Source organism: Narcine bancroftii, chromosome 5, assembly GCF_036971445.1.
Source record: "Narcine bancroftii isolate sNarBan1 chromosome 5, sNarBan1.hap1, whole genome shotgun sequence".
NCBI lineage: Eukaryota > Metazoa > Chordata > Chondrichthyes > Torpediniformes > Narcinidae > Narcine > Narcine bancroftii.
Window position 1 is genome coordinate 15548735 of NC_091473.1, and position 23270 is coordinate 15572004.

Genomic DNA, 23270 nt, shown 5'->3' on the forward strand with positions numbered 1-23270 from the left:
TCTTCCCTTCCAGTAATAGGCCAGGCCTCTAGCAATATATTTTTTAAAAAACAAACCCAATTTTTGAAAATGCATTTTTTTTTAAAAAAAGAACATATTTCAAAGGCAGGTCTGAAGCTTACAGATAGCATTAGATTTCTGAAATTGTAGATGTATTCAAAATAGATTTTAAAATTACAAAGATTTCAGAACACAAGGGCTAAATGAATATCATCCTTTTCAATGGAAGTTGATGAATTTAAGGACCAGCAGCTTCTAAAAAATCTTTTCCAAAGATTGTTGAATTTGAGAGAATCAGTCATTGTAAAGCTGATAAAAATCTTTACGCCCTACTCAAGAAAAAGGGAAGAAAATCAGGAAGGACAGTTCAGCAAGTTTAGTTATGAAAGTTTGAAAATTTCTTCAACATTCATCAAGATAGAACACAGCAACTTTTTGAAAGCAAGGTTATGTGAAAGGAAAAATCATGCCTCCATTAGGCAGATACTAAAAGAACAGTGCATATGTGACAAAGAGTCTCTAATCGATGATAGGATTCCCTAGAAAACAAAGTAAATTTAATAGCAGACAGGAAATTAAATGGGAAAATCTATTTGAAATAAAACAAGTAAATTTAAGAAATACTTTACAATCAGGTAGCTGTGTGAATAGTGAAATGATGTTCTGGTGAAAGATCATACAATTGCAATAATTACTTTCTCACGTTACATATACCATCCACCTTTGTGACCTTGTCAAAACGCTACTAGATTTGGCCTCAGAAATCTGGCTTTCATGAGTAAAAAGGATTTCCCAATTATAGTGCAGACTAATAAATGGATCGATGTTGGGCTGCAATGCTCTCTTGAAGTATGGAATGCAGGATAGAATTCTTCACTTTTCAACGTGTTCCATTACAGAAGACACATCAATTAAGAAAGTTTATAAATATGAAAGGACAGTGATTAAATAACCAGATCTACCATTCTTTGTTTAATCCATGGTAATGGAACTTATGGGTGAAAGGATCTAAATGAAAAAGTATGATTTGGAGGAGAAATGGATGAAAGGATGCATATAACATTTTTTTGTTTCAGAAATATGACTCATTTGCAGGATCATTTTATCAGCAAAAGGGCAAAATGCAGGACACGACAAAACACTATAAAGAACAGACAATATTACTATATTCATACACAGTATTAAGCTGAAATACTTGAAATATTGGGCTCAGCTTCAAGTAGTTAACATAATGAAAGGCACATCAGATTGGAAAGAGCACACCAGCAGTTCATCGTGTCTTGGGAGAAAGCCATGAATGAGGACTAAATATACTTGGGGTTGATTCCAACATGAGCATAATCCAGTTTTTCATTTTGAATAACAAAGGGGCACACCATTTCTATTTTGATGCTATTTAGATACATGAAATTGTTTTTTGTTAAAGAGTTAAATTCCAGATAAAAAGTAAATGTCATGACTGAACCATGAAAAGTTAGTTCAAGAAACAGTTAAATTTGAAAAGCAATAGGAAAGGATCTGCTAAGAGTGCGTGTCACAGAAACATCACTTTAGAATTAAAATGCTGATAAATGCATTATACAATGGACAGAAAACTAATCCAAGAACTGTAGGCTTTTGAAAGAGTTCATCTATTTAATTTGGGTCGTTTGATACAGATTTTAAATCAACTAGAATTCTAACTGTAAGAACTGTTGGATGTTCAAACCACTCTGAACACAATTTAATCCGATTATGAGCTACTAGTTACTTTTATGGAAAAAAAAATCAATAATACTAGAGTCCACTTACTATTGATACATCCAGATATAGCTGCTGTTGACAGATCCAAATAGTCAATCAGGCAATTTGAAATTGCTTCCCACACTGAAGGTGACCACAAGTGTATGCACTAATATGAACTGCTTCCAATAGCTAGGTCAATCATGCACATATGCCAAAAGACCAGCCTCTCTGATTACGTATGTCCATTGCTTGGAAATAAACAATTAAATCTGTTCAAACAGAAGGCGCTCAATGAATCAGCCATTTCGCTATAAAGAACGAAAGGTGACCCCACTGAGAAGCTTTATTCCTATGATAAGCTAGTTGCCAAGGATTAAGTGCTTTGCTGAAATAGCTGTGCACACTTTAAATCTTTACTTTTGCTGCTGACCCTTCCATTTCTCACACCTGTCCCTTGCTCAACAATAATTTTGATTAGTTTCTTTGGTGCAAACATTCCAAGATGCTTCACAAGATACCCATCAAATGAAAAACAGCCATGTAATGAGACAGCAGAGGGTGAATACAAGCTAAGGATCATTTTAAGGCACAAGAGGTTTCAGGATGGAACTTTGAAACTTTAGAACCTTGATAGCTAAAGTAAGAGCCTTCAAAGATAAAATTTGGAGATAAACAGGCTAAAAAAAGAAGGATAAATGGTTATAGCTTTGAAGTAAATGATCAGCATAGATGGGCAGATCACAAGGCACATGGGTGAAGACAAAATAACTTTTTTGTCAATATATTTCCTGCAACACCCACCCCCAGATGTTGGGGTTGATGAAACCAAGTAAACCACATCTAAATCAGGGAACATGCTTCTAACACATGCCCAAAATACCTCACAACTGTTAAATTTTATCCCAAATAATTCATCAGTATACTAATAGTCCTCCTGTCCATTGAAAGCATCGATGTGAGGTGCTGCTTTAAGAAGGCTGCCATCTTCTTAAAGGACCCCATCACCCTGGTCACAACCTCATCTCACTTCAGGCAGAAGGTACAGAAGCCTGAAGTCCAGCATCTCTAAGTTCAAGAGCAATTGTTATTCAACAGCCATTAGTATCTTGAACTTCTCTGTTCATCCCTAATTCAAAACCATTAAAATATCTGTCTGCACTTCTGAAACTTCATGATTATTTTATTGCACTAACTCCAATATTTATTTATCCTTTAATATTTATCTTTTTTTTGTCTGGACACTTGTAGAATTTACTTATTATTGCAGATGGAGTATCACACATACTTGTATGGCTGCAGGAAGTAAGAATTTTGGTGCACCCGTGCTACAGTATGTACTTTTGTACATGACAAATAATTCACCATTAGCAACAAGTTTCATAGATTCTCAATTCATCCGAGTCATCATTTGTTCTGGGATATTCAAGGGTAAAAGAAATTGCAGGACTAGATGTCACAGGCCCTTAAACTGCATAGGAATTGCATATGACCACAACTTCAACTCCACTTCTCTGCCTGATTCCCATCTTTCCTCATTTCCCTACACTCCGTATGTCATCAGTCTCAGCTTTGACTGTACTAAGAACAGCATCCATTTTCCAAGATTCATTAACCTAAATGAAGAAATGCCTCCAACTTCAGTGATACACCTCTACCCTTCATTCCAAGACTATCTCCTAGTTTCAGACTCTGGCTGAAAAAGATTTCAGTATTTTTACGACGAAGCATTCTTCAATTTTGTATTATACTGGGCACCAGAGTTGAACACCATCCTGATGAGGAGAAAAAACCTGGAAAAGACCCAACAGGGTAGGAAACCATAGTAGTGGACCAGCATGAGGCCTTGTGGACTAATGACTCACATCGTGTTGTAGCTGATGGTGACCAGCTTGTAGGAATCAGGCATCAAGACTGACAAGCAGAACTCTCTCAGTGCCTTGGGAGCTGACAGCTTTCAAATCACTTTAGGGATTCAGAACCTGTGGCAAAGGAGGGTGTCTTGGATGCTTCAAGGTAGGCTCATTGCTGGAGGACAGGAGGCCATGTGGTGACAGCGATTAAAGAAGAGCAGGAGGTGATAGTCATCATTAGGAGGCTTTGGGATCCATGGACACTGACACTGTGGAACTCATTTCTCTTTCGTGCCTTGAAAGCAGCACTATATCAATTGCTCTGTGTACCTTTATAGGGCAATGGAAAAATACTTTTGCTTATTTTGTGAACAAATATACAGAATCTGTATACACAAAAGTGCTGGAGAACCTCAATAGGTCACACAGCATCCACATGAATCAATGGTATATAACCAATGTTTCAGGCTTGAGCCTTTTGTTTTTTTTAAAAGTTATTAAAGTTAAAGTCTACATACATGTTAGAAAATAGATATACAAAGTTTTTGTCCTCCTTTTTCTCTCCCTCCCTTCCTCATACCCTCCCCACCCCCACCCCCCACAAATGACCACAAATAAAGTATAGTGGAGTTAACATTTACCCATTGCTCTGGTGGGTGCACTCTCTTTCCCAAAAAAAGCTCTTATTACAATACTAAACACATACATCTCGTATATGGGTCACATACTTTAATATAAAAATAATTATCTTGTAAATTATAAGTTATCTTTTCCAATGGAATACACGATCGCAACTCAGCATGCCATCGTTGAATATTCAATTCAATTTCAGTTTTCCAAGTAATTGCTATACACTTCCCAGCCACTGCTAAGGCTAGTCGAATAAATGAAAATTGAAATTTCTCCAATTTAATCCCAAAATCAATGTTGTACTTTTTCTTTGGCTTGGCTTCGCGGACGAAGATTTATGAAGGGTATGTCCACGTCTGCTGCAGGCTCGTTGGTGACTGACAAGTCCGACACGGGACAGGTAGGCACGGTTGCAGCGATTGCAAGGGAAAATTGGTTGGTTGGGGTTGTTTGGGTGTTGGGTTTTTCCTCCTTTGTCTTTTGTCAGTGAGGTGGGCTCTGTGGTCTTCTTCAAAGGAGGTTGCTGCCCGCCGAACTGTGAGGCGCCAAGATGCACGGTTGGAGGCAATATCAGCCCACTGGCGGTGGTCAATGTGGCAGGCACCAAGAGATTTCTTTAAGCAGTCCTTGTACCTCTTCTTTGGTGCACCTCTGTCTTGGTGGCCAGTGGAGAACTCGCCATATGACACGATCTTGCGAAGGCGATGGTCCTCCATTCTGGAGACGTGACCCACCCAGCGCAGTTGGGTCTTCAGCAGCGTGGATTCGATGCTTGCGGACTCTGCCAGCTCGACTATTTCGACTTTGGTGATGAAGTCATTCCAATGAATGTTGAGGATGGAGCAGAGAGAGCGCTGATGGAAGCGTTCTAGGAGCCGTAGGTGATGCCGGTAGAGGACCCTTGATTTGGAGCCGAACAGGAGCGTGGGTATGACAATGGCTCTGTACATGCTGATCTTTGTGTGTTTCTTCAGGTGGTTTTTTTTTTTTCCAGACTCTTTTGTGTAGTCTTCCAAAGGCGCTATTTGCCTTGGCGAGTCTGTTGTCTTTCTCGTTGTCGATCCTTGCATCAGATGAAATGGTGCAGCCGAGGTAGGTAAACTGGTTGACCATTTTGAGTTCAGTGTGCCCGATGGAGGTGTGGTGGGGCTGGTAGTCATGGTGGGGAGCTGGCTGATGGAGGACCTCCGTTTTCTTCAGGCTGACTTCCAGGCCAAACATTTTGGCAGTTTCCACAAAACAGGATGTTATGCGCTGGAGAGCTGGCTCTGAATGGGCAACTAAAGCGGCATCGTCTGCAAAGAGTAGTTCACGGACAAGTTGCTCTTGTGTCTTGGTGTGAGCTTGCAGGCGCCTCAGATTGAAAAGACTGCCATCCGTGCGGTACCGGATGTAAACACCGTCTTCATTGTTGAGGTCTTTATTGGCTTGTTTCAGCATCATGCTGAAGAAGATAGTAAAGAGGGTTGGTGCGAGGACACAGCCTTGCTTCACGCCGTTGTCAGTGGAGAAGGGTTCGGAGAGCTCATTGCTGTATCTGACCCGACCTTGTTGGTTTTCATGCAGTTGGATAACCATGTTGAGGAACTTGGAGGGGCATCCGAGGCGCTCTAGTATTTGCCAAAGCCCTTTCCTGCTCACGGTGTCAAAGGCTTTGGTGAGGTCAACAAAGGTGATGTAGAGTCCTTTGTTTTGTTCTTTGCACTTTTCTTGGAGCTGTCTGAGGGCAAAAACCATGTCAGTAGTTCCTCTGTTTGCGCGAAAGCCACACTGTGATTCTGGGAGGACATTTTCGGTGACACTAGGTATTAGTCTATTAAGGAGAGCAGTGCGATTCCCCTGTAGTTTGAGCAGTCTGATTTCTCGCCTTTGTTTTTGTACAGGGTGATGATGATGGCATCACGAAGGTCCTGAGGCAGCTTTCCTTGGTCCCAGCAGAGCATGAAAAACTCATGCAGTTTGGCATGCAGAGTTTTGCCGCCAGCCTTCCAGACCTCTGGGGGGGATTCCATCCATACCTGCTGCTTTGTCACTTTTCAGTTGTTCAATTGCCTTATATGTCTCTTCCCAGGTAAGGACCTCATCCAGCTCTAGACTCAAGGGCTGTTGAGGGAGCTGGAGCAGGGCAGATTCTTGGACTGAGCAGTTGGCACTGAAAAGAGATTGGAAGTGTTCTGACCATCAATTGAGGATGGAGATCTTGTCGCTGAGGAGGACTTTGCCGTCTGAGCTGCACAGAGGGCTTTGGACTTGGGGTGAGGGGCCGTACACATTAGTGTCTCAACAAAACCCCTGAAGTTGCCAATGTCGGCACTAAGCTGGGTTCGTTTGGCGAGGCTAGTCCACCACTCATTTTGGATCTCCCGGAGTTTGCGCTGAAGATGGCTGCATGCGAAACGGAAGGCTCATTTTTTCTCTGGCCAGGAAGGCTTTGCAAGGTGAGCCTGGTGGGCAGCTCGCTTCTTTGCCAGCAGCTCCTGGATTTCCTGGTTGTTTTCATCAAACCAGTCTTTGTTTTTCCTGGAGAAGTCCAGTACCTCTTCAGTGGATTGCAGTATGGCCGTTTTCAGCTAATCCCAGAGGGTTTCAGGAGACGTGTCCGGGAAGCAGTTTGCATCCTCGAGCTTTGCTTGGAGGTTTGCCTGGAAGTTTCCTCTCACTTCATCTGACTGCAAGTTTCCAACATTGAACCTCTTTCTGGGGGCTCCACTGTCCTTGAACTTTGGCTTGAAGTGAAGATTGAGCTTGCAGCGTACAAGCCGGTGGTCAGTGTGGCATTCTGCGCTGGGCATGACCCTGGTGTGGAGCACATCTCGTTTGTCTCTTCCTCGCACCAGAACGTGGTTCAGGAGGTTCCAGTGTTTGGATCGGGGATGCATCCAGGTAGTCTTCAGGCTGTCTCTCTGCTGGAAAAGGGTGTTAGTAATGACAAGCCGCTGTTCTGCGCAGAGCTCCAACAGGAGGTGCCCGTTGTCATTGCACTTGCCGACACCATGCTTGCCAAGGATTCCTGGCCAGATTTCTGAGTCTGTTGTACTATATCTAAGTAAAAATAACATCGGATCAAGTTCCAACTTAAACTAACCTTCCAAAAATTCTACACTAAGTATGAACAGAAAGCAGGCAGGTGCCTAAATAAAAAGGTGGGGGGAAGGAGACAAGGAGCACAGGCCGACAGGCAAGAGGCATAGGTGGGTATGAATGAGAGAACAAAAGAAAAAAACAGAGATGGTAGGGTGAGGGGTAACTCTCCAAATAGAGAGGGAAGGATGTGGAGAACTGGAGGAAAGGAGAGAGGAACCAAATGGAAACTGGAGGAGTTGATGTTATTGTCATATGGTTGGAGCGCCTAGTCGCAATCTTAGGCATTGTTCCTCCAATTTGCAGGTGGCCACGGACAGACATAATGATATGGGAATGGGGTGGCAAATTGAAATGGTTGGCCACTGCAAGGTTCCTGTCATTGCAGTGAACAGATTAAAGATGTTCAACGATACCATCTCCCAGTCCGTGTTCAGACTCCGATGCAGAGGAGGCCACAAGATGAGCACCGGATGCAGAAGATGACACCAAATCCAGATGAAAAACCAATTGTGCAGAAGATGAGAGAGAAAGATAAGCATGTGAGAAAGGGTCTGGCAGATGAGATAATGTTTGTAAATGCAAGGGGATCCACTTTGGAAGACAAAATAGATCAGATTATTTAAATAGTGAAAGATTTCAGAATGCTGTTGTGCAGAGGGATTAGGGAGTGCATGTGCATGAATCACAAGATTGGTTTGCAGGTGCAATAGGTAATCAAGAAAACAAATGGAATGTTGATCTCCCTTGCCAGAGGGATTGAATTAAAGAGCAAGGAGATTCTGGTACTGGTGAGAACATCTGGATCACTGAATGCACGCAGTTCTGATTGACTGCTCCCTCCGTGACTGCCTTGGTCCTTTCCACTAATTTGTCTCCTTGGCATCTTCCCATGAATGCAGAAGTGCCACACATGCGCCCATACATCTTCTCTCAACATTTTACCTGCGAATCTGCAGGAGTCATCTACTGCATCCAGTGCTCCCATTGTGGGCTTCTCAACATCAGAGAGACTGGGAGGCCACTTAATTAAGCCCCTTTGCTGTCTGCATCAATAACAGGGATCTCCCAGAAGCCAACTATTTCAATTTGGCACTCCACTCCAGTGGTGACATGTCTATGTTCTCATGTATGCCAAACCAAGGACTCTACATTGGAGGAGCAACATCTAATATTCCGTCTGTGCACTTTTCAATTGAATGGCATTAACATCAACTTCCCCAGTGTCTTCTAGACCACTCCCTGTTCGCCCGCTCTTCCCCGGCTCCTTCCCGCCCGCTCTTCCCCGGCTCCTTCCCGCCCGCTCTTCCCCGGCTCCTTCCCGCCCGCTCTTCCCCGGCTCCTTCCCGCCCGCTCTTCCCCGGCTCCTTCCCGCCCGCTCTTCCCCGGCTCCTTCCCGCCCGCTCTTCCCCGGCTCCTTCCCGCCCGCTCTTCCCCGGCTCCTTCCCGCCCGCTCTTCCCCGGCTCCTTCCCGCCCGCTCTTCCCCGGCTCCTTCCCGCCCGCTCTTCCCCGGCTCCTTCCCGCCCACTCTTCCCCAGCTCCTTCCCGCCCGCTCTTCCCTGGCTCCTTCCCTCCCGCTCCCCGGCTCCTTCCCTCCAGCTCCCCATCTCTAGTCACAGAGCTATCCCCCTCCCAGTTTTCTCTTGTGCCCTCCCACCCTTTTCCACCTTTTACTTCTTGCCAATGGGCCTATGCCCCTTCAGCCCCCCACCTAATTTTGTTCAGGTACCTGCCTACATTTTGCTCATAACTTGATGAAGGACTCAAGCCCAAAACACTGGTTCTGTATCTTCATCTTTACATCTTTGCTAATATAAGTATCTGGTTTGACTAGCTGAGTTTTTCCAGCACTGCTTTACTTCTTGAGAAAAGATATTCTGGATTTAGCGGTGATGAAGAGGAGGTTCATCAGGTTGATTCCAGAGATTAGGTGTACAAGGAGAGGCTGAATTGCTGGGGACTAAATTCCTTAGAATTCAAAAGAATGAGAGGGGATCTTATCAAAACATGAAAATTATCAAAGGGATAGATAAGATAGAGGCAGAAAAGTAGTTTTCAATGGCAGGTGAGACTAGAACTAGAGGGCATTGCCTCAAGAGTTAGAGGAAGTAGATGCAAATCAGAAATGAAGAGGAACTGCTATTCCCATAATGGTGAATCTGTGGAATTCTCTGCTCAAGTAGTAGAGAACTTAGCATTAAATATTTTTATGGTACAGATTGATGGATTTTTCATAGTATGGAAATGAAGTGTTATGGGGAAAAGACTTGTAGGTGGAGTTGAATCCATGACCAGATTGACAATTATCTTATTGAATGGTAGAGCAGGCTTGATGGGTCACATGCCCAATTCCTGCTCCTATTTCTTATGTTCTGACCCATACCCCCCTCATATATTTATATTGCTCATCTAATTTGAGGTTGGGGGGGGTGGGGGAATTGTTCCACTAGAAAGGAATGGGTACAGAAGGAACTTTGTTTAAACCTCTGGACTCTGTATCCCATTTTCATGGGCTACCAGCAAAGATATATCATCTTCCAGGACTGGTTCTTACTAGTGCTCAATCTGTAGTTTAACCATGGACCTAGTCTGAAGTATATATTATGAAAGGTTAAAAATGGCCAGAATCCAGAGTGAAGCAACAATTGCATACCTTTCCAGGAGCTTGAAGTGGTGGTGGGACAAACAGATTTTAGCAGAAGATAAAGAGAATCAACATTCAATTTAACATTAAAAACTCGTGTCAACATTCTTTGAAACGTAGGGGAAGGATTAAAAAAATAAACAGAAGATTGTGAAATAGTTGCTGTCACAAACACATGATTGTAATCCATAAAGTTTCTCACACTCCATATACATATCTTGTAAATCCTGATAGCAGACTGATGGCAGCAAAAAGATTCAATTTCAGATAAAATGTGAGAAGCTCAGATGTATGATCCACAAGCAGGATCTGAAATCTTCCTTTATAAAACCCATGTGGAACAAGACAGGGCAACATTTGATATAGATATTGTTTGATTAAGGCATCAACTTCAAAGAGTTCTGTGCTGAATATGCAGAGCATTTTTCTAAAAATGAGAAAAAACTTCTGATTTGTAATTTCCAGTGAACCACTGACCTCCTCCCCATTATCATTCAGTACATCCATGGGGCTCTTGCAGGAGTGTAGCTAACAGTGAACTAGGAACTCAGCCTCTCAATAGCTTTCCTGGGAAAAATTAGATTGCCTTTGGCTGTATAACAAAGCATGGCATTTATAATAGAAAAATAACTATTAGTTTGGCACATTGCAGATTTTGGAAAGTTATCCTTTAAAAATAACAGCAAAAGCCAGACTATGACATATATTAAAGGGTCAGGCTTTCACATACAAAACACAAGATGGCTTCCAAGTCAACAGCCCCTTTCACACCGCCAACCCTCCTTGGATGAGAGTAAATTGCCCTGAGCATGTAATAAGTCACTCATGTTGTCACTGCTGGAGGTGGGCAGGCCCTTGGATCCAAGAGATCCAAATGAACCAGGTAAATCATGGTCCAGTGTGAGTGGCTTACTGGCTACTACATTCCCAGTAAGTTTACTCACTTCCTTGGAGGGTTGGGAGTGTGAAAGGAGCTAAGCTTTCCCCTAACCACCCCTGTTAACTAGTGGAGCAACCATTCAGTGCTGTGTATTAAAATATTTGATAGGTAATGAAACAGAAAATTGGAAAACATTGGTTTATTGGTTCCCCATTCCCACCTCATCATTGCACACAAGGGTACTGCAGAGAAAACTGATGCACTGTGGCAGCGCACATCCTCATGGCGAACCAGCCCCACCGGTATCGCCACGTGGCGGGGCAGCAATGGGGAAATGGCGTCATCAGAGGTTTCTCTCTGACTCCAGCATCCCTTCCAGCGTGCACCCTGGACAGCAATTATGACGTCACAATGTACCAGGTGATTGAGCTCAATCTGCCCTTAAAGGGACGCGCTGAATTTGAAAACAGTCGTTAACGACCTTCGGTGTGGCAGCAGTGATTTCTTTCAGCTCCTGCAAGCATCACAGTGGTGACCCCGACGGACCCTGATTGTTATCAGGACCCAACGAACGATGGACGCAGCTGAGATGCTGTAGCCCTCAAACTCCCCCCACCTTCTTCTGGCCCCATCACCCATAGAGGTGGTTTTGGGCAAGCAGAGGAACAATTTCACCTTCGCAACATCTCAGCCGTCGCCACAAAATTTTACGTCATGGGCGTGCTTGACCAGGACACGGCGGCGAGGGTGGACAACATCATTCACCGGCCACCAGCAGTGGGCAAGTATAGTTCCCTCAAAATTCTACTCCTGGGGAAGTTTAGCCTCACTCCCCAGCAGAGTACTTCCAGGCACTTACACCTGGATGGGTTGGGGGATTGCAGCCCCTCAGCCTTCATGGACGAAATGCTGGCTCTGGCAGAGGATCATGAGCCGTGTTTCCTCTCCTGGCAGATATTCCTTGAACAGATGCCAAAAGATATCTGGATCCATCTGGTCCGAAGAGGACTTTTCTGACCCCTGCAAGGCCACAGCCCGGGCAGATGCCCTCTGGCGCGCCAAACAGGTGAATGAGGCAGCCCTCAGCCAAGTCTCCAAGCCAAGGCCCTGCCATCCGCAGGATTCCCCCAAGCACAAGCCAGAGGGAACCCAGTCAACGTGGTGCCTTTATCACCAGCGCTAGGGAGTGAAAGCCCGCAAGTGCTGCCAGCCCTGTGACTTTCAGCCAGCCCTGCGACTTACAGGGGAACGGCCAGGCAAACTGCCCTTGATGGCTGCCATGGTTGGCCACGTGAACAGCCTCCTTTACATCACTGACGTCCACGGGCCGCTGGTTCCTGGTGGACACAGGGGCCGAGCTGAGCGCCCTCCCCCCTACAGCGCTGGAAACTTGAACCCAGACCCCTGGTCCAACCCTGAGAGCTGCCAATGGTTCCACAATAAAGACTTATGACACCCGTAGGGCACAGATAGGGGATGAAAATTTCATTTGGGGGTTCATCCTGGCATCAGTGGGCAACGCGCTGTTAGAAGCTGACTTCCTAAGGGCTCATGGTCTGCTGGTGGACGTGAGGGGCAGGAGGCTGCTCAACTCCCGCACCCTTCACTCGGTGCGCCTGGGCACGGCGAACGACGACAGACCCAAAATCACCACGGTAGCCACCACCACAGACGAGTTCGCTGAGATCCTCAGCGAGTTCCCTGCCATCCTAAAGCCACACTTCGACGTCGCCTCCCCGCCATGGATTTTTCCCATCACATCTCCACTAAAGGTCCCCCTCTGCATGCCAGAGCTAGACAGCTGCCACTAGAAAAGCTAAAACAGGCAAAGGAGGAACTGTCCAGGCTTCAGGAGTTGGGCATCGTTCAGCGGTCAGACAGCGCCACTGTACATGGTCCCAAAGTCATCAGGGGGTTGGAGGCCCTGCAGAGACTACAGACGGCTAAATGTCACTACGACTCCAGACAGGTACCCGGTCCCCCATATCCAGGACTTCGCGGCCAACCTCCACGGTGCGCAGTTCCTTTCAAAAGTTGATCTGGTGTGCAGATACCACCAGATCCTGGTCCACCCTGATGACGTTTTAAAGACTGCGATTATCACCCGTTTTGGCTTGTTCAAATTCATCCGGATGCCGTTCAGGTTGAAAAATGTGGCCCATACGTTCCAAGGCCTCATGGACGCAGTGGGTAGGGATTTGGACTTTGTCTTCATCTACCTAGTTAACATCCTGGTAGCCAGTAGCAGCCACGAAGAGCACAAGGTCCATCTCCGTACCCTGTTCGCCTGGCTGGCAGAATTCAGCCTCACGGTCAACAAAGCCAAATGCCAGTTTGGGAAACAGCCATTACAGTTCCTGGGGCACACCATCTCAGCGTCTGGGGCAGCTCCAGCACCGGAGAAAGTGGCAGCTGTCCAGCATTTTCCCAAACCCTCCTCCCTCAAGGGCCTGCAGGAATTTGTGGGAATGGTAAATTTTTTACCATAGTTTCATCCCCAACGCTGCCCGCATCATGCGCCCTCTTTTCACACTGATCGCGACGAAAGAGAAGACCCTGACCTGGTCGGAGGAGGTGGATGAGGCCTTCTCTGCAACGAAACAGGCCCTCGCAGAGGCGACTTTGTTGGTACATCTGCGCCTGGAAGCACACACGACTCTCTCAGTTGACGCTTCTGCCAAGGCAGTTGGGGGAGTACTGGAACAGTGGTTAGACGGGCAGTGGTGCCCACTGGCCTTTTTCAGTAAGCAGTTGCGGCCGCAGGAGCTTAAATACAGTGTGTTCGACCGGGAGCTCCTGGCGTTGTACCTGGCTGTCACCACTTCCAATACTTCTTGGAGTGCAGAACTTTCACCGTTTTTACCGATCACAAGCTCCTCACCCAAGCACTGGCTATGGCCAAGGACCTGTGGTCAGCCAGGCAACAGCACCACCTGTCCTACGTGTCTGAATTCACCAGACATCCAGCACCAGGCGGGCAAGGACAATGTAGTCACGGATGTGCTCTCCCGCCCGTCCATCAGCACGCTAGCTCCCGGCCTCGACTACGCACAACTAGCACAGGCTCAGCAGCACAGCGCCAAAACTCAAGCTCTCTAGACCACCATCTCAGGTCTCCAGCTCGGGGATATCCAGCTTCCTAACTCCGCCCAACCATTGTTCTGCGACACCTCCACTGGTTCACCGCACCTGGTTGTCCCACAGGAGTGGAGGGCTAGGTTCATCAGCTCTATCCACGATCTCGCCAACCCCTCAGTAAAGACTAATCCGCCACTGCATCAGGTGCCAAACGTCTGAAGTCCACAGGCACACTCAGGCCCCTGTTCAACATTTTGACTCGGCAACGTGGAGGTTCCAGCATATCCACATGGATGTCATGGGCCCCTTGGTGGTGTCCAGGGAGTCGCGGTACCCGTTTACCATAGTAGACAGGACAATCAGGTGGCCAGAAGCCATCCCAGTCCATGAGGCGTCAGCAGAGACATGTGCTAGATTCCTGGTCAGCCAATGGATCGCTCATTTCGGCGTGCCGGCGCACATCACGAGCAACAGAGGCACCCAATTTACATCCCCACTATGGTCGCAGCTGGCAAGGCTTTTAGGGGTAACACTGCACCACACCACAGCCCACCATCCACAGTCTAACAGGTTGGTAGAGAGGTTCCACCAACACCTAAAGTCCGCTCTGATGGCAAGACTTGCCAGCCCCGACTGGGTGGACGAGTTGCCCTGGGTTCTCCTTGGGATTAGGACGGCGCCCAAGGAGGACCTGCAAGACTCATTAGCAGAAATGGTTTACGGCGTGCCACTCTCCCTGCCAGGCAAATTCTTCTGACCGGAGGCCGAGACGACGCACAAAGGTGAGCGACTCGCGGACCTCCATAAACAACTGGGCAACCTAACCCCGCTGCCCCCATTGCATCATGGCACCCGATCTTCCCATCGACCGAAAGAACTGGATGTGCCACAATTCGTGTTCGTCCAGAGAGGACCACAGAGGGCCACGCTGCAGCGCCTATAAAAAGGACCGTACAAAGTTCTCCGGCGGTCGAGTGGAACTTTCAATTTAGATGCGGGGGGCAGGGAAGAACTGTTTACGGTGGACCGCTTAAAAGTCGCTCATTTAGACTTGTCACAACCGGTGCAGACGGTTGCACCCAAGTGCCGGCCACCAAAGTGACAGGATGTATAGCCGGTTCTGGGGTGGGGGGGTTGTGTGGCGGCACACATCCTCATGGTGAACCGGCCCCACTTGTATTGCACCCTGGGCAGCGATTAAGACGTCACAATGTACCAGGTGACTGATCTCATGCTGCCCTTAAAGGGGTGTGCTGAATTTGAATAAAAACAGTCATTAATGACCTTCCGGTGTGGCAGCAATGATTTCTTTCAGCTCCTGCAAGTGCCACAGCATATCCTCATAATTGGTGTTTCCACATTGAACAATCCTCAGGCAAAGCATCAAGTGTGAGTGGAAATATTAAAAATGGTCATGTGCCCCAAATCCAGACACAGAAATTTGGTAGCAAAATGCCAAGTTTACCTCTTAAAATTCTCACAACTGTTAATTAAATTCCCACCCCACCATTTAACTAACAGTAAATAATAATGAAATGCATTATTCTACCCCTGCTAACAGCAGCTTGGGTAAATGACTGTGCAGCATGGTGGTGGTGGTGGTAGAGTCACTTGGGGTTAACAAACTGGGGATGCACGAGCCCCATGTAGCGGGCCCCTGCAGCCCCTTACACACTGGACCATAAATTGCCTGGTCCAACAGCGCTGCTCCTGCCCCTTTGATGACACAGTGAGTGATGTGTCTTGCATTCACTGCATCACCAAAGGCCCTGCAGGGATTCCCCTGTTCCCTGTGTTGGCCTCCAAAAGATAAGTGTCTGGGGTGGGCACAGTGGCAGGCCATTGTTGGGACCAGGGTGAGTGCAGAGTCACAATGCTGTTATGGCCGGGGGAGGAATGCGGGGTCGGGGTGAGACGCTGTCAAGGAGCAGAGTGGGCCGGCTGGGAGCGGAGTTGAGGCAAGAGCAATGGCTGTCCTTCTTACCCATAACCGCCCCCCACCCCCACACTGCTGGAACCACTCTGACATTCCACTGGCATGAGGGATTATGGGTAAAAAAGACAGCCTTGCACGCAAGTGCCGATGAAATTTTCTACCTGAAGCCATCGATCACTTACAAATTGACCACTAACAGCTACACAGTGCGTATACATGGGCAGACAATCCACTCCAAGGAGGTTTGCCTACCCATGCAGTTTTTTTTTTAAATCCTACCCACCAATTGGCCTGTACACGGGAAGATAACCCGCCAATTTGGCAGGTTAAACTCATGCTACAATCCTATTTATAAACCAATACTACCTCACAGTGCCAAAGACCTGGGTTTAATCCAGGCCTTCACTCTGTCCACATCAATGACTGGCCTACCATTTAAATTCTGCACCCACACACATGCCACCATGTCTGCCCATGGCCTCATGCACTGCCAAACTAAACCCTCCACAAATTGGAGGAGTAACACCTAATATTCCGTATGGGTATTAACATCAACTTCTCTGGTTTCTGCTAAACCACTTCCCATTCTTCTTCCTATTCTTGTCTCCTTTCTTCCAGCTCTCCACCCCCTTTCCTTTCCATTCACAGACCATCCCCTTCCTCCTGTTTTCTCTTGTGCCCTGCCTCCCTTATCCACCAAGACCTCTTGCCTGTGGTCCTCCCTGGGTCCTTCCTCCCACCTGCTTACACTGTGCTCATAACTTAAGGACTAAAGCCAGAAATGTTGGTTATCATTCCTGACAGAATGTTCTCTAATCTATGTGATAAAATTTTTGACAAAATCTTCATGTCCACTGGATGCAATTATCTGGCTCTTTCCCTTTTTTTAAAAAAATCACAGCATCACTGAAAGGAGGTATTTTCCCTTCTCGAAATGAATCCTTCAGTACAAAGCTTAATTCCAGAATAAGTTGTTTAGAAAGTAATTTATAAAACTCCACTGGAAATCCATCTGGACCCGGAGAGTTGCCTGAATGTAAAAACATATCTATACATGAATATGTCATGTCTAAAAGAATAAAATGAATAATCTCTAAATATCAGGATGCATTTTCTTCCAACTGTTGACAAGCTTAATTTCATTCATAAAATTCTTCATAGTTTTAATTACCTTGCTTTTAACCATAATTCCACCTGATCTATCCAACTTCAAATCAAAAGTAAAATTAAAATCTTCTCCCATAATTATTTTCCCCTTTGCATTAGCTAATTGCATAAAAACATCTTGTATAAATTTATCATTGTTGAATATTCTTCTTCTTTCTTTGGCTTGGCTTCGTGGACGAAGATTTATGGAGGGGGTAAATGTCCACGTCAGCTGCAGGCTCATTTGTGGCTGACAAGTCCGATGCGGGACAGGCAGACACGGTTGCAGCGGAAAATTGGTTGGTTGGAGTTGGGTGTTGGGTTTTTCCTCCTTTGTCTTTTGTCAGTGAGGTGGGCTCTGCGGTCTTCTTCAAAGGAGGTTGCTGCCCGCCGTACTGTGAGGCGCCAAGATGCACGGTTGGAGGTGATATCAGCCCACTGGCGGTGGTCAATGTGGCAGGCACCAAGAGATTTCTTTAGGCAGTCCTTGTACCTCTTCTTTGGTGCACCTCTGTCACGGTGACCAGTGGAGAGCTCGCCATATAACACGATCTTGGGAAGGTGATGGTCCTCCATTCTGGAGACGTGACCTACCCAGCGCATATGCACTGAATATAGACAAAGTCCAATATTCAGAATAAATTTTACAATTTTCCATCACACATCTCCCTACTTTATCAATAACTACATCCAATATTTTAAATGGTAAACTTTTATTTATTAATATCGCTAGCCCTCTAGCTTTAAAATTAAATGAGATAATACCCTTCCTACCCAATCTCTTTTTTGTTTTGCATGTTCTATTTCCATTAAATGAATGGCTTGTAAAAAAAAGCCACATTTACTTTAGTTTTTTTATGCAACTTAACCTTTTTTCTTTATCCGATTCTGAATTCCATTAATATTAATACTAATAAAAGTAAATTTCCCTGCCATTAGACATCAAAATTAAAGTACATGTCCATCCAGCGTCCCCCTCTCTCCTCACCCCAACTCTCCTTATATAACATACTACACATATAAACAGTCCAGGCTGAAAACAAAAAAAAAATAAAGAAAAGAAATGAGATGAAAAAAGTAAGGAAAAACCTCAGATGTTTAAACGTCTCTACTCCCCTGATCTATGTGGTATGCAAAAGATATCACATTGGTGCCCATGAATCCGTGGCGGTCAGCATCAAATTATCCACTAACTCACTCGAAAAACCATACCGTCCTATACTATAATCTTTCCAATAAATCTAATAATCCATTAATCTTATCAAATATAAAAGATCACGCATATTATAGATTAAACCTTCCTCCCCCATTAAGCTCTGTTGAAACACAATATACTTTCAGTTAGAGCAAAATTCTTTCAGTTATGTAATTAATTCAGGTATCAACAGCCACTTGCTGGTCTTTAGCAGGCAATGAATCAGCATACCTTTGCTTCATTAGACTCAGTAAAAAAACACTATTCCTCCCTCCCGGGACGAATCCTTTCAATCGAGCTGAATATCTCAGAACAAAGCAAAGCCTTTTTTCCATAACACATCTTTAACCAAATTAAACTTTCTTCTCTTTTTTAGGAATTCAAAACATATGTCTGAAATAAAAGAAAATCTTATTTCCATTGTAAATCAAAGGTGCTGGTCTTTCTTTGGTTTGCTTTGCTGCCAACTCCAATATCTTCTCTCTCACTTCATATCGAAGGAATCTGACCAGTATTGGATGGGACCTTTGGTCAGGCTGAGGTTTAGCTCAATGTCCCATGAGCTCGCTCAATCTCCAAATCTCCTTGAAATTATGCCTAACCCAAAGATTCAAGTATCCACCGTTGCAAAAAAATTTTCATTTCTTGACCTTCACGTCCAACAATCTGCTAAAGTTGTCCAAAATGTCTATTTTTTTTTGTATTAGCTGGTCATTCTTTGCAGCAGCCTCTGCTTGTACTTTCATTTGGTCTTTGATATTTTGAATCTCAAATTCATTCCCTTTAATTTTATCATCCACTATTTCAAATCTAGTGTTAACTTGTTGCATTAATCTTTCCATTTTATCACCATTCTTCCTGATTTCATCAGTTAATACTTCCATTAATTGTTGAAAAGAATCTAAAAGTTGCTTCATTCCTCCAGAAGATAAAACTTCTGTACCTTTTTCTGCTTTTTTCTTGATTGTAGGTCATTCTTGATCTTTCCTTTTCTAGGTCCTCTTCTTGATCACTGGAGCTGTGAGTATCTTGTATCTTTTTTTAAATTTCCTTTTTTTTTTAAATGTGCTCTGCACTTGTGCAACTCCTCGTGCATGCACAGAGTCACTTCTTCAGTCAATGTTGGCGGCCATTGTCAGAGGAGGCCTTGTGCAGCAGTGTCCAAGGTCTCCCCGCCTTTTGGACTCTCTCCTTTGCATGTTATCTTATGAACAGCTCCAGGATCCTTTCTCAAGGTAGGCCCTCTTCCTTTTCTTGCTCAGTTTCTTGTATTGCAGCAATGCCTTTATCCTTGTTTGGTGTCATTGTTAATGTCTTCTGTACGTCTTCAGACAATTTTTCCTTACACTTTCTGTAACTTTTATAGTATTTTTTTTAAATCACTTTCTCAACTTTTTCGAGGAGAGCAGAAATTATCAGTCTAACCCTACCTCATCACATGGCATGCCTCCGCTCTATTCCAAAATTAACAAAGAATTTAATAATGAGACAGAGATTGAAGATTTGAAGTCAATTTAGGAATTTTTTTGAATTTTGGGATTTATATTTACTAGTCCTGTTTAACCATCTATTTCAACCTATTTTAGATACTAGCTATGAAGAATGGAGTCAGTTAGAATTAAAACTTTCAAGGATCTTTTTATCCACAAAATCTTGCATTTTTACAATAACTATGGGATGCTATGAAAGCTTATTTGAGAGGACAAATAATTAGTTATACTTCCAAAATTAAAAAGAATCGATTAAATCAGAGTCTTGAGTTAGAGAAACTGATTAGTGACTTAGAAAAGGAATTTCAGCGAGATGCCATAGAAGATCAGAAAATAGAATTGTCTAGGTTGAAACTGGAATATAATACTTTGCAATCTTATCAATTTGAGTGTATGATTAACAGGACTAAACAATGATATTATGAATGGAGAGAGAAAGCACATAAGGTATTGGCATGGCAATTAAAGAAGGAACAGGTTTCGAGGACTATTAATGCTGTTAGACGGAATTCGTTTATTACGTATAACCTCATGAGATTAATGATGAATTTTGTTCATTTTATAAAAAGTTATATACATCTGATGGAAAACAAGAAAACGGATCGATTGATCTTTTTTTTTATAATCACAGTTGAACTTACCGACGTTAGAAGATGTAGATATACAGGAGTTGGAAGCACCATTTACTGACTCGGAAATTAAAATGGCTATGATGGAAATACCGAACGGTAAATCGCCTGGTGATGATGGATTTTCGGTTGAATTTTATAAAATTTTTTACGATTACCTCTCTCCAGTGTTTGGGGATGTACTATGTCAGGTTGGAGAACATTATGAATTGCCTGAGTCTTGTTCTAGTGCTTTAATTACAATAATTCCAAAGAAAGATAGAGATCCTTTGAAAGTATCTTCATATCGACCGATTTCGTTGTTGAATGTAGATTATAAAATTATAGCTAAAATTTTAGCGAATAGATTGGCTAAGTTTTTACCTAAGCTGATTCACATGGATCAAACAGGTTTCATGAAGAATAGATATGCTTCGGATAATATTTTACGTGTGATTAGTTTGATTAATAGATTTTGACAATCTTCAGACCATCCGATGGTGATATCTTTAGATGCCGAAAAAGCGTTTCATAGAGTTGAGTGGAATTTTCTGTTCAAAGTTTTGGAGAAATTTAAGTTTGGTCCTTTTTTTTATTGGTTGGATTAAGGCTTTATGTAGTAAACCTGTAGCTAGAATATTGACGAATGGTTTGATTTTGGAACCGTTTAAACTGACCCGATCTATTCGTCAAGGTTGTCCTTTATCACCAGCTTTGTTTGCATTAGTGATCGAACCTTTGGCAAAGTTGATAAGACAGAATACACAGATACAGGGCATGAAAGTTTTTTTTTTTTTTTTTTTAAATTTTTTTATTTTTCACACCATAAATCACATTAGCCATGATATACACTATTTCTTTTCACACATATACAGTGACTTTTTCTCCCCCCCCCTTTCCTCCCAAACCACCCCCCCACCCCCCCCTCTCATCCATTTTAGGTATACAATCTAGGTTGCATTAAGCCAGTCAGACAATGTTGTCATTCAACAAAATTACACCAGAAATTCTACTGAGTCCATTCTTTTCTTTCCTTCTCCTTCCATCAACTTAGGTAATGTTTGTCCCCGGTAGGTTTTCGCTATTGTATTTAATGTAAGGCTCCTATACTTGTTCGAATATTTCAATATTATTTCTTAACCAATATGTTATTTTTTCTAATGGAATACATTTATTCATTTAAATTTGGTAGTTTCTTCCTTTTAATTTGGTTATGTATTCCATTAATATTTAAAGACATATAGTTCAGCGTAGCCCTTTTATATTTTGTTTATCTTCTCTTTCCGTTTTTCCATCATTACCTTTCCTCCTTTTCCATTTCTGTTTTCTTATTTTCAACTCTTTATAAGACAACATTCCTACAACATCTAACATTTTCCTTATTCTCCTATTTCTATCTTATTTATCCCCAATCTCCCCTTCACCTCCTGAGTTGTCCTTTATCCCATGTCGGACAACCACATCTCCCCTCTCCATTTGGATTTGCGAATCCACTCGCAAGCGTCAACTGATTTTGCAGTGACCGCTATTTCCCCCCACCCCGCCTCCCCCAGAAAAGATTTCACTTTTCATATGTCACAAAGGTCTGGCATGAAAGTTTTAGATGAGGAATATAAAATTAATTTATTTGCTGATGATGTATTGGTGTACCTAACAAATCCAGCTCAATCACTTTTGCATTTGAAGGAGTGTTTGATGCAATATGGACGTCTTTCTAGATATAAAGTTAATTGGGAAAAAAGCAAAATATTACCGGTGAGTGAAGGAGATTATTCATCTTATAAAAATATTCTTAATTTGAAATGGACGAATCGAATTAAGTATTTGGGGAAAATCATGGATGTTAATTATCAATCTTTATATAAATTAAATTATGTTCCATTAATAAAAAAATTAAAACTGATTTGATTAAATGGAAAGATTTGCCTATTAATTTATTGGGTGGAATAAATACAATTAAGATGAATATTTTTCCACGTATACAATATTTATTTCAATCTATTCCGTATTTACTTGATAATTTTTTTTTCAAGATTTGAATAAAATGGTTAGGGAGTTTTTATGGAGCGGTAAATTTTCAAGAGTAGCCTTGAATAAATTAACTTGGAAATATGATCTAGGGGGACTATGTTTATCACATTTTTGAAATTATTATGAAGCAGCCCAACTTAAATTTATTAGTTCATTGATGGATTTGGAACGGCCCCCTAGTTGGGCCAAAATTGAGATGGCAAATATTTTTGAATTTGAAATACATCAATTTTTGTTTAGATGGAATGTAAATTTGTTACAGCAACATAATGTGCCTATATTAAAACATTTAATGAAGCTATGGACAAAGAAAAAGAAAATTATAGGTTCTAGTGGTGAATTGTCGGCCTTGACTCCGTTGTATAATAATCAACTTATTTCATTCTCAATACATAATCAGTTTATTATATTGGAGATTTAAAGGTGTGGAAAATTTGGGAGATTGTTTTAAAGAAGGTAAATTTTTATCTTTTGATCAGATGAGGGACAGTTATGGTATTGATAAGAATTCTTTGTTTCTTTGTTATCAAATTCGATCCTTGGTAAAGCATGTGTTTGGTAGAGATATGATTTTACCTGAAATGACTAAATTTGAGACTTTTCTTATGAAGGTACCAGAGAAGGGTTATATTTCAGTATGGCATGGATAAAAAAGGTTGGAATAAATCTAAAGGTAAATGGGAAGCGGAAATTGGTTTTATTTTTTCCGAGGATGATTGGTCAGATATTTGTTATGATAGACTTATAAATCCACGTTATGCAATGATTAATTATAATTTTTTTTACATCAATTATACTTAACACCTGAAAAGCTAAAAAAAAAAAGTATGGTTTTCATGAATCAGATTTGTGTTTTAGATGTGGTAACGCTGTTGGAACTTTTTTTCATGCTATTTGCAATCTTTTTGGAAGAAAGTACAATTGTTTCTGGAATACCTGTATAAGATTAAAATACCTTTAGATACGACAGTATTT

General features: G+C 43.0%; 1 protein-coding gene across 3 annotated transcripts in view; it reads right to left on the bottom strand.

The window, feature by feature from the left end:
- ip6k1 (inositol hexakisphosphate kinase 1) overlaps nt 1–23270 on the bottom strand; it is an 89557-nt gene that overhangs the window by 54203 nt on the left and 12084 nt on the right. Inside the window, exon 1 of one of the 3 annotated variants that reach the window (XM_069936879.1) lies at nt 3588–3656. The exons of the other annotated variants lie outside the window; for them this stretch is intronic. The gene's annotated coding sequence lies outside the window, so the exon portion shown is untranslated. Of the gene's footprint in view, nt 1–3587; nt 3657–23270 lie in introns of those variants that run through there. 3 annotated transcript variants of the gene reach the window in all.